The following is a 13,229-nucleotide window of genomic DNA, read 5'->3' as shown; positions in this document are numbered from 1 at the left end:
TTTCAATTAACAGGTGTGCCTTCTTAAAAGTTAATTTGTGGAATTTCTTTCCTTCTTAATGAGTTTTGAGCTAATCAGTTGTGTTGTGACAAGGTAGGGGGTATACAGAAGATAGCCCTATTTGGTAAAAGACCAAATCCATATTATGGCAAGAACAGCTCAAATAAGCAAAGAGAAACAACAGTCCATCATTACTTTAAGACATGAAGGTCAGTCAATACGGAACATTTCATGAACTTTGAAAGTTTCTTCAAGTGCAGTCGCAAAAACCATCAGGCGCTATGATGAAACTGGCTCTCATGAGGACCGCCACAGGAATGGAAGACCCAGAGTTACCTCTGCTGCAGAGGATAAGTTCATTAGAGTTACCAGCCTCAGAAATTGCAGCCCAAATAATAATAATAATAATATGCCATTTTGCAGACGCTTTTATCCAAACCGACTTACAGTCATGTGTGCATACATTTTTACGTATGGGTGGTCCCGGGGATCGAACCCACTACCCTGGCGTTACAAGCGCCATGCTCTACCAATTGAGCTACACTTCACAGAGTTCAAGTAACAGACACATATAACAGACACACATTTTATTTGCCACATGCGCCGAATACAACAGGTGTAGACTTTACAGTGGAATGCTTACTTACAAGCCCTTAACCAACAATGCATTTTTTCTTTTAAAATAGTAAAATTAAAAAATTAAAAAAACATATAGCAAATAATTAAAGAGCAGCAGTAAAATAAAATAACAGAAGGGAGGCTATATACAGGGGGTACCGGTGCAGAGTCAATGTGCGGGGGCACCGGCTAGTTGAGGTAGTTGAGGTAATATGTACATGTGGGTAGAGTTAAAGTGACTATGCATAAATAATTAACAGAGAAGCAGCAGCGTAAGAGAGGGGGATGGGGTGGGGGGGCAGTGCAAATAGTCTGGGTAGCCATGATTAGCTGTTCAGGAGTCTTATGGCTTGGGGGTAGAAGCTGTTGAGAAGCCTTTTGGACGTAGACTTGGCGCACCGGTACCGCTTGCCGTACATCAACATCAACTGTTCAGAGGAGACTGTGTGAATCAGGCCTTCATGGTTGAATTGCTGCAAAGAAACCACTACTAAAGGACACCAATAAGAAGAAGAGACTTGCTTGGGCCAAGAAACACGAGCAATGGACATTAGACCAGTGGAAATGTGTCCTTTGGTCTGGAGTCCAAATTGAAGATTTTTGGTTCCAACCGCCGTGTCTTTGTGAGACGTGGTGTGGGTGAACAGATGATCTCCGCATGTGTGGCTCCCACCGTAAAGCATGGAGGAGGAGGTGTAATGTTGGTGTGGGGGTGCTTTGCTGGTGTACTGTCTGTGATTTATTTAGAATTCAAGGCACACTTAACCAGCATGGCTACCACAGCATTCTGCAGCGATACACCATCCCATCTGGTTTGGGCTTAGTGGGACTATCGTTTGTTTTTCAACAGGACAATGACCCAACACACCTCCAGGCTGTGTAAGGGCTATTTTACCAAGAAGGAGAGTGATGGAGTGCTGCATCAGATGACCTGGCCTCCACAATCCCCTGACCTCAACCCAATTGAGATGGTTTGGGATGAGTCGGACGGCAGAGTGAAGGGAAAGCAGCCAACAAGTGCTCAGCATATGTGGGAACTCCTTCAAGACTGTTGGAAAAGCATTCCAGGTGAAGCTGGTTGAGAGAATGCCAAGAGTGTGCAAAGCTGTCATCAAGGCAAAGGGTGGATATTTGAAGAATCTCAAATATAAAATAGATTTTCATTTGTTTAACACTTTTTTGGTTACTACATGATTCCATATGTGTTATTTAATAGTTTTGATGTCTTTAACTATTATTCTACAATGTAGAAAATAGTAAAAATAAAGAAAATCCCTTGAATGAGTAGGTGTTCTAAAACTTTTGACCGGTATTGTATACTATACTATTATATTTATACTATACTGTATATATACTATACTATAGAGAGAGAGTTTGCTATACTGTATATATACTATACTATAGAGAGATATACTATACTGTATACATACTATACTATAGAGAGAGAGATAATATACTGTATATATACTATACTATAGAGAGAGAGTATACTATACTGTATATGTACTATACTATAGAGAGTCTACTATACTGTATATATACTATACTAAAGATAGAGAGTATACTATACTGTATATATATTATACTAGAGAGAGAGAGTCTACTATACTGTATATATACTATACTATAGAGAGAGAGAGAGATAATATACTGTATATATACTATACTATAGAGAGAGAGAGATAATATACTGTATATATACTATACTATAGAGAGAGAGTATAATATACTGTATATATACTATACTATAGAGAGATAGTCTACTATACTGTATATATACTATACTATAGAGAGAGAGTCTACTATACTGTATATATACTATACTATAGAGAGAGTGAGTCCACTATACTGTATACATACTATACTATAGAGAGAGAGTATACTATACTGTATATATACTATAATATATAGAGAGAGGGTCTACTATACTGTATTTATACTATAGAGAGAGAGTCTACTATACTGTATATATACTATAGAGAGAGAGTCTACTTTACTGTATATATACTATACTATATAGAGAGTCTATTATACTGTATATATATATATATATTATACTATATAGAGAGAGTATACTATACTGTATATATACTATACAATAGAGAGATAGTCTACTATACTGTATATATACTATACTATATATAGAGTCTACTATACTGTATATATATACTATACTATATAGAGAGAGTATACTATACTGTATATATATACTATACTATAGAGAGATAGTCTACTATACTGTATATATACTATACTATATAGAGAGTCTACTATACTGTATATATATACTATACTATATAGAGAGAGTATACTATACTGTATATATACTATACTATATAGAGAGAGTCTACTATACTGTATATATATACTATACTATATATATAGAGAGAGTATACTATACTGTATATATACTATACTATATAGAGAGAGTCTACTATACTGTATATATACTATACTATAGAGAGAGAGTATACTATACTCTATATATACTATACTATAGAGAGAGAGTCTACTATACTGTATATATACTATACTATAGAGAGAGAGTATACTATACTGTATATATACTATACTATATAGAGAGAGTATACTATACTGTATATATACTATACTATATAGAGAGAGTCTACTATACTGTATATATATACTATACTATATATATAGAGAGAGTATACTATACTGTATATATACTATACTATATAGAGAGAGTCTACTATACTGTATATATACTATACTATAGAGAGAGAGTATACTATACTCTATATATACTATACTATAGAGAGAGAGTCTACTATACTGTATATATACTATACTATAGAGAGAGAGTATACTATACTGTATATATACTATACAATAGAGAGAGAGTATACTATACTGTAGGATATAACCCCACCCCCCTTTGCCAGAGCCCAGCCCCCACACCACTAGAGGGAAATCAACATACCACCAATTTACGACCCTGAGACAAGGCTGAGTATAGCCTGTACTCTAACTACTGTTATTTAACAACACTGGACAACACCTCATCATTTAGTGTTCTGTTTGTCACATTAATCACCCTGTGAACGCATCTCTAAGGGTCCAGGTCAAAAGTAACACACTATAAAGGGTATAGGGTGTCATTTGGAACACCATCACAGTAATAATAACAAAACTGTTTCTGATCGAACTTTAAAAAGAATCCCTGTAAACAGACCACCAACTTACGACCCTGAGACAAGGCTGAGTATAGCCCACGAAGATCTCCTCCACCACACAAGCCAGAGGGGGCGCCAAACAGGACCAGATAAAACAAATTATCTTTAAATGTTAAAAAATCCAACTTTATTGTATTCACTAGAAGAATAAGAAATATAGTTTAAAAATTCAAAAAAGAGCCAGAATCTCAATTGGTGGGAATGAAATGGAACACGTCACATCCACTATATTCCTCTGAGTTCTAATTGATGAAAAGTTATACTGGAAATATCATATTCAATTTGTCTGTAGCAAAGTGATGAAATCGGAAAGACTAGTGGTTTGGTTCTTCAGGCTTGCGTCCTAACTCTATACTATAGCTTAATTCACCCATATCTAATTTACTGTAATATTGTCTGGGCCAGTACATATGCCTCCTACCTACACTAATTACTCATCATCCAATAGAAATGTGCACCACCAGCCACCTCCTCTAATTACCAGGCTCCATCTGGACCTTTGGTTAAGAAACTCAATATCTTGTCTATTTACGACATTAATGTACAGAAATTACGCACTTTCATCTACAAATACTCTCACCTCCCAGACAGTTTACCTAAACCCTTCAATGGATTCTTCCAGGTTCATTCTGAAATCCATCTATATAACTGTGATAACCTTCACCCTCCCCACTGCCACATCTCACCTAGTCAATTCTCTATCAGATACAGAGGTACCATACTCTGGAATTCTTATCTTCACATCGTCAAAACATCATCAACCCTCAATATCTTCCAGCGAAGACTGGGGGTCAGCCTGATGAACCAAACTACCCAATAATCCCCTCCATTTAGACTGGGGGTCAGCCTGATGAACCAAACTACCCAATAATCCCCTCCATGAAGACTGGGGGTCAGCCTGATGAACCAAACTACCCAATAATCCCCTCCATGAAGACTGGGGGTCAGCCTGATGAACCAAACTACCCAATAATCCCCTCCATGAAGACTGGGGGTCAGCCTGATGAACCAAACTACCCAATAATCCCCTCCATGAAGACTGGGGGTCAGCCTGATGAACCAGACTACCCAATAATCCCCTCCATGAAGACTGGGGGTCAGCCTGATGAACCAAACTACCCAATAATCCCCTCCATGAAGACTGGGGGTCAGCCTGATGAACCAGACTACCCAATAATCCCCTCCATGAAGACTGGGGGTCAGCCTGATGAACCAAACTACCCAATAATCCCCTCCATGAAGACTGGGGGTCAGCATGATGAACCAAACTACCCAATAATCCCCTCCATGAAGACTGGGGGTCAGCCTGATGAACCAAACTACCCAATAATCCCCTCCATGAAGACTGGGGGTCAGCCTGTTGAACCAAACTACCCAATAATCCCCTCCATGAAGACTGGGGGTCAGCATGATGAACCAAACTACCCAATAATCCCCTCCATGAAGACTGGGGGTCAGCCTGATGAACCAAACTACCCAATAATCCCCTCCATGAAGACTGGGGGTCAGCATGATGAACCAAACTACCCAATAATCCCCTCCATGAAGACTGGGGGTCAGCCTGATGAACCAAACTACCCAATAATCCCCTCCATGAAGACTGGGGGTCAGCCTGATGAACCAAACTACCCAATAATCCCCTCCATGAAGACTGGGGGTCAGCATGATGAACCAAACTACCCAATAATCCCCTCCATGAAGACTGGGGGTCAGCATGATGAACCAAACTACCCAATAATCCCCTCCATGAAGACTGGGGGTCAGCCTGATGAACCAAACTACCCAATAATCCTCTCCATGAAGACTGGGGGTCAGCCTGATGAACCAAACTACCCAGTAATCCCCTCCATGAAGACTGGGGGTCAGCCTGATGAACCAAACTACCCAATAATCCCCTCCATGAAGACTGGGGGTCAGCCTGATGAACCAAACTACCCAATAATCCCCTCCATGAAGACTGGGGGTCAGCCTGATGAACCAAACTACCCAATAATCCCCTCCATGAAGACTGGGGGTCAGCCTGATGAACCAAACTACCCAATAATCCCCTCCATGAAGACTGGGGGTCAGCCTGATGAACCAAACTACCCAATAATCCCCTCCATGAAGACTGGGGGTCAGCCTGATGAACCAAACTACCCAATAATCCCCTCCATGAAGACTGGGGGTCAGCCTGATGAACCAAACTACCCAATAATCCCCTCCATGAAGACTGGGGGTCAGCCTGATGAACCAAACTACCCAATAATCCCCTCCATGAAGACTGGGGGTCAGCCTGATGAACCAAACTACCCAATAATCCCCTCCATGAAGACTGGGGGTCAGCCTGATGAACCAAACTACTCAATAATCCCCTCCATGAAGACTGGGGGTCAGCCTGATGAACCAAACTACCCAATAATCCCCTCCATGAAGACTGGGGGTCAGCCTGATGAACCAAACTACCCAATAATCCCCTCCATGAAGACTGGGGGTCAGCCTGATGAACCAAACTACCCAATAATCCCCTCCATGAAGACTGGGGGTCAGCCTGATGAACCAGACTACCCAATAATCCCCTCCATGAAGACTGGGGGTCAGCCTGATGAACCAAACTACCCAATAATCCCCTCCATGAAGACTGGGGGTCAGCCTGATGAACCAAACTACCCAATAATCCCCTCCATGAAGACTGGGGGTCAGCCTGATGAACCAAACTACCCAATAATCCCCTCCATGAAGACTGGGGGTCAGCCTGATGAACCAAACTACCCAATAATCCCCTCCATGAAGACTGGGGGTCAGCCTGATGAACCAAACTACCCAATAATCCCCTCCATGAAGACTGGGGGTCAGCCTGATGAACCAAACTACCCAATAATCCCCTCCATGAAGACTGGGGGTCAGCCTGATGAACCAAACTACCCAATAATCCCCTCCATGAAGACTGGGGGTCAGCCTGATGAACCAAACTACCCAATAATCCCCTCCATGAAGACTGGGGGTCAGCCTGATGAACCAAACTACCCAATAATCCCCTCCATGAAGACTGGGGGTCAGCCTGATGAACCAAACTACCCAATAATCCCCTCCATGAAGACTGGGGGTCAGCCTGATGAACCAAACTACCCAATAATCCCCTCCATGAAGACTGGGGGTCAGCCTGATGAACCAAACTACCCAATAATCCCCTCCATGAAGACTGGGGGTCAGCCTGATGAACCAAACTACCCAATAATCCCCTCCATGAAGACTGGAGGTCAGCCTGATGAACCAAACTACCCAATAATCCCCTCCATGAAGACTGGAGGTCAGCCTGATGAACCAAACTACCCAATAATCCCCTCCATGAAGACTGGGGGGTCAGCCTGATGAACCAAACTACCCAATAATCCCCTCCATGAAGACTGGGGGTCAGCCTGATGAACCAAACTACCCAATAATCCCCTCCATGAAGACTGGGGGTCAGCCTGATGAACCAAACTACCCAATAATCCCCTCCATGAAGACTGGGGGTCAGCCTGATGAACCAAACTACTCAATAATCCCCTCCATGAAGACTGGGGGTCAGCCTGATGAACCAAACTACCCAATAATCCCCTCCATGAAGACTGGGAGTCAGCCTGATGAACCAAACTACCCAATAATCCTCCATGTAGCCTCATTCTCTCTCACACACACATACATAATCAAACATGGTTTTTCTTCCAGCCTCACCTGAACACAGTTTTTACCTGTTTATTTATCTGCAGTGTTTTGTCTTTCACTTCTTTACTTTGGTGTGAATAAATAAAACCTAAAACCTAATTGAGAAATGTTTTCACTTGCAATGACTTGTTATGTTTAAACCGTGATTTAAACTGAGACTCAGTGATATGACATGTAAGGCTGTGTGTCTGCCTGTATTCATATATGGACCTGATTTCCATTCAGACTGCTTTGTCCAGCCAAGTGGCACTTTGCGGGATACATTGAATGTAATGGAGTTGAAGTTGTGTTCCCAGCAGTCCACAGGATGGCGCCAGAGCAGCATAACTGCTGGTGAGACCTGAGTAATATCCCAGGGAAATACACTATATATCAAATCAAATCAAATCAAATTTTATTGGCCACATGCGCCGAATACAACAGGTGCAGACATTACAGTGAAATGCTTAATTACAGCCCTTAACCAACAGTGCATTTATTTATTTTTTGAAAAAAAGTAAAATAAAACATCAACAAAAAAGTGTTGAGAAAAAAGAGCAGAAGTAAAATAAAATAACAGTAGGGAGGCTATATATACAGGGGGGTACCGGTGCAGAGTCAATGTGCGGGGGCACCGGCTAGTTGAGGTAGTTGAAGTAATATGTACATGTGGGTAGAGTTAAAGTGACTATGCATAAATAATTAACATAATATACACAAGTATGTGGACACTCTTCAAATGAGTGGATTCTGCTATTTCAGCCACACCCGTTACTGACAGGTGTATACAATCGAGCACACATAGTTACACAGTGCTTTCGGAAAGTATTCAGACCCCTTGACTTTTTCCACATTTTCAGCCTTATTCTAAAATTGATTAAATTGTTTTTTTACTCATCAATCTACACACAACATCCCATAATGACAAAGTTATGGGTTTTAGAACTCCTTTGTTGTCTTGGTTGTGTGCTTAGGCTCCTTGTCCTGTTGGAAGGTGAACCTTCACCCCAGTCTGAGGTCCAGAGCGCTCTGGAGCAGGTTTTCATCAAGGATCTCTCTGTACTTTGCTCTGTTCATCTTTCCCTCGATCCTGACTAGTCTCCCAGTCCCTGCCACTGAAAAACATCCACACAGCATGCTGCCACCACCATGCTTCACCGTAGGGATGGTGCCAGGTTACCTCCAGACGTGACGCTTGGCATTCAGGCCAAAGAGATCAATCTTGGTTTCATCAGACCAGAGAATCTTGTTTCTCATGGTCTGAGAGTCTTTAGGTGCCTTTTGGCAAACTCCAAGCGGGCTGTCATGTGCCTTTTACTGAGGAGTGGCTTCCGTCTGGCCACTCTACCATAAAGGCCTGATTGGTGGAGTGCTGCAGAGATGTCCTTCTGGAAGGTTCTCCCATATCCACAGAGGAACTCTGGAGCTCTGTCAGAGTGACCATCGGGTTCTTGGTCACCTCCCTGACCAAGGCCCTTCTCCCCCGATTGCTCAGTTTGGCCGGGCGGCCAGCTCTAGGAAGAATCTTGGTGGTTCCAAACTTATTCCATTTAAGAATGATGGAGGCCACTGTGTTCTTGGGGACCTTCAATGCTGCAGACATTTTTTGGTACCCTTCCCCTCGGCACAATCCTGTCTCTGAGCTCTACGGACAATTCCTTCAACCTCATGGCTTGGTTTTTGCTCTGACATGCACTGTCAACTGTGGGACCTTATATAGACAGGTGTGTGCCTTTCCAAATTATGTCCAATCAATTGAATTTACCACAGGTGGACTCCAATCAAGTTGTAGAAACATCTCAGGGATGATCAACGGAAACAGGATGCACATGAGCTCAATTTCGAATCTCATAGCAAAGGGTCTGAAAACTTCTGTAAATAAGGTATTTCTATATATTTGCAAACATGTCTAAAAACCTGTTTTCACTTTGTCATTATGGGGTATTGTGTGTAAATTGATGGGGGAAATAACTAATTTAATCTATTTTAGAATAAGGCTGTAACTTAACAAAATGTGGAAAAAGTCAAGGGGTCTGAATACTTTTTGAATGCACTGTAGATATGGTGTGGACTGTATACTCAATACAATCTAAATCTGATACCTCACTGTCTGTCTTGGACTGATACTGCTTTTTAAACTGCTCTGGTCAGTCTACTCAAATATTTGGACTATACATTTTTCTCTCTACAAGCAATACTTTGATAATTTGTCATTTCTAATAATGATACATCCATTTATGAATAGATAGAGCAGGTTTCAGGACACTGATTTAACTGAAAATGTTGAAAAAATATACTGCAACTATTTTCACCACCAAAGAATAGCAGTGTGGTTTTAATATGATTTGACTCTTTGCAGGCTGTCAGGCTGTCTAGTCACAGAGGAAGTCTGTGCTTCTCTGGTCTCAGCTATGAAGTCAAACCCCTCACACCTGAGAGAGCTGGACCTGAGCTACAATCACCCAGGAGACTCAGGAGTCAGACTGCTCTCTGCTGGACTGGAGGATCCACACTGCAGACTGGAGAAACTCAAGTATGTAGAGGGTTTATGTCAATGTTCATATCAGACATGTTGGAGTTATCAGGCTAGTTAAGACAAACATTCTGACCACCACTTGGACAAAGTTATGCGATGTCCGTCTCCAGTCCTTTTCTGCCGTCCATGACGATGTTAACTCCAGTGGTGGAAAAAGTACCCAATTGTCATACTTGAGTAAAAGTAAAGATACCTTAGTAGAAAATGACTCAACTGAAGGTGAAAGTCACCCAGTAAAATATTACTTGAGTAAAAGTCTAAAAGTATTTGGTTTTAAATATACTTAAGTATTAAATGTAAATGTAATTGCTATAATATACTAAAGTATCAAAAGTAAAAGTACAAGTATAAATCATTTCAAATTCCTTACATAAAGCAAACCAGACGATTTTCTTGTTTTTAAAATGTACGTTCTGCCAGAGGTACACTCCAACACTCAGACAATTTACAAACAAAGCATTTGTGTTTAGTGAGTCTGCCAGATCAGAGGCAGTAGGGATGTTCTCTTGATAAGGGTGTGAATTGGACCATTTTCTGTCCTGCTAAGCATTCAAAATGTAACAAGTACTTTTGGGTGTCAGGGAAAATGTATGGAGTAAAAAGTACATTATTTTCTTTAGGAATGTAGTGAAGTAAAAGTAAAAGTTGTCAAAAATATAAATAGTAAAGTCAAGTACAGATACCCCAAAAACCTACTTAAGTAGTACTTTAAAGTATTTTTACCTAAGTACTTTACACCACTGGTTAACTCTCTATCTTAGCTAACTAGACTATGCACTTGCCTCTGCTATCAATACACTGTGCTAACATTAGCCTAGACTGGACCACAGAAAATAACAGTTTTAAACAGTTGTAAAAACCTGCTTCTTCCAGACAGAATAGTTTCTGTAGATTCAGACTTACTCATCGCCCAATCTTTTGTTATGTCTCGTGGGTTTCATAACCACGTCTGTACAACAATTCAATAATGATGAGACGGGAGACAGGAATCAGTTCAACCATTTATCTGGAACGTGATCATCTCAACACATACAAACCCCCATGATGCTCTGCAGCACAACCCCAATATACAACAAATACATAAGTAAATGGACACAAAACAAAACTCATAGAGGAATTTAAATGTTCATTTCTAGAAAGTAGGGCCATGGGATAGGGTCAGAAAGGTCAGTATGTTTGATAACTTGTTCCAGAGGTGACATAACAAGCATAAGGTCCATTATAACACAGTGAAGTAGAGGTGGGAGCTAAAAGCAGACATGGACAGTGAGACGGTGTGAGGAGGTCAGGGGTGAAACACTAGATCAGGACAGGTAGAAATGGCAGGGCTGGAAATAGACACAGAGACACATTCTGATCATGGCTCAGACCTGACCTGAGACACCCAAACAGAAGATGCCATAGCAAAGTCCTGTCCAGTAGGCTATATGGGATTTCCTTTCATCAAAATCCTACACATGGAAATGTGTCCAGTGTGTGTGTCCTGTGTGTGTGTGTGTGTGTGTGTGTGTGTGTGTATGTCCAGTGTGTGTGTGTGTGTCCAGTGTGTGAGAGTGTGTGTGTCCACTGTTTGTGTGTGTGTCCATTGTGTGTGTGTGTCTAGTGTGTGTGTGGTTGTGTGTGTGTGTGTGTGTGTGTGTATCCAGTGTGTGTTCAGTGTGTGTGTCCAGTGTGTGTGTGTGTGTGTTCAGCATGTGTATGTTCAGTGTGTGTGTGTCCAGTGTGTGTGTGTCTAGTGTGTGTGTGTGTTCAGTGTGTTTGTGTGTGTGTCCAATGTGTGTGTTCAGTATGTGTGTGTGTGTGTCTCGTGTGTGTGTGTGTGTGTGTTTCCCAAGTGTGTTTGTGTATGTGTGTGTTTGTCCAGTGTGTGTGTGTTCAGTGTGTGTGTGTGTTGAGTGTGTGTGTGTGTCCAGTGTATGTGTGTGTATGTGTGTGTCCAGTGTGTGTGTGTGTGTGTGTGTGTGTGTGTGTGTGTGTGTGTGTGTGTGTCCAGTGTGTGTGTGTGTGTCCACTGTGTGTGTGTGTGTCCAGTGTGTGTGTTTGTGTGTGTGTGTGTGTGTGTGTGTATGTGTTTGTGTGTGTCCAGTGTGTGTGCGTGTGTGTGTGTGTGTACAGTGTGTGTGTGTGTCTAGTGTGTGTGTTTGTGTGTCCAGTGTGTGTGTGTCCAGTTTGTGTGTTTGTCCAGTTTGTGTGTTTGTCTAGTGTTTGTGTTAGTGTGTGTGTGTTTGTGCGTGTCCAGTGTGTGTGTGTGTGTGTGTGTGTGTGTCCAGTGTGTGTGTGTCCAGTGTGTGTGTGTTCAGTGTGTGTGTGTGTGTACAGTGTGTGTGTGTCCAGTGTGTGTGTGCATGTCCAGTGTGAGTGTATCCAATGTGTGTGTTTGTCCAGTGTGTGTGTGTGTGTGTGTGCATTGTGTTATAGTGTGTGTTTGTGTGTGTCCAGTGTGTGTGTCCAGCGTGTGTGTTTGTCCAGTGTGTGTGTGTGTGTGTGTGTGTGTGTGTGTGTGTGTGTGTGTCCAGTGTGTGTGTCCGTGTGTGTGTGTTTGTGTGTGTCCAGTGTGTGTGTGTCCGGTGTGTGTGTGTCTAGTGTGTGTGTGTGTGTGTGTGTGTGTGTGTGTGTCTAGTGTGTGTATGTGTGTGTGTGTGTGTGTGTGTGTGTGTGTGTCCAGTGTATGTGTGTGTGTGTGTGTGTGTCTGGTGTGTGTGTGTGTGTGTGTCCAGTGTGTGTGTGAGTGTGTGTGTCCAGTGTGAGTGTGTCCAGTGTGTGTGTGTCCAGTGTGTGTGTGTGTGTGTGTTTGTGTGTCCAGTGTATGTGTGTCCAGTGTGTGTGTGTGTCCAGTGTGTGTGTGTCCAGTGTGTGTGTGTGTGTGTGTCCAGTGTGTGTGTGTGTCCAGTGTGTGTGTGTGTGTGTGTGTGTGTGTTTGTTTGTTTGTGTCCAGTGTGTCTGTGTGTGTTTTTGTGTGTCCAGTGTGTGTGTTCAGTGTGTGTGTGTGTACAGTGTGTGTGTGTGTGTGTGTATGTGTGTGTTTAATGTGTTTGTGTGTGTGTGTGTGTGTGTTCCCAGTGTGTGTGTGTGTGTCAGTGTTACCATGGTTATTATTTACAGGGACACTGAGGAGTCAACACCATAAACCCTAAACCCTGGATAGAGGGGCTCAGTGAATGTGGAGTGGAATGTGTTCAGGTGGGTCAGTGTGTCAGAGGAGACTCTGTAGA

The sequence above is a fragment of the Coregonus clupeaformis genome, unplaced genomic scaffold (assembly GCF_020615455.1).
Source record: "Coregonus clupeaformis isolate EN_2021a unplaced genomic scaffold, ASM2061545v1 scaf0197, whole genome shotgun sequence".
NCBI lineage: Eukaryota > Metazoa > Chordata > Actinopteri > Salmoniformes > Salmonidae > Coregonus > Coregonus clupeaformis.
This window is presented reverse-complemented; position numbering follows the sequence as displayed.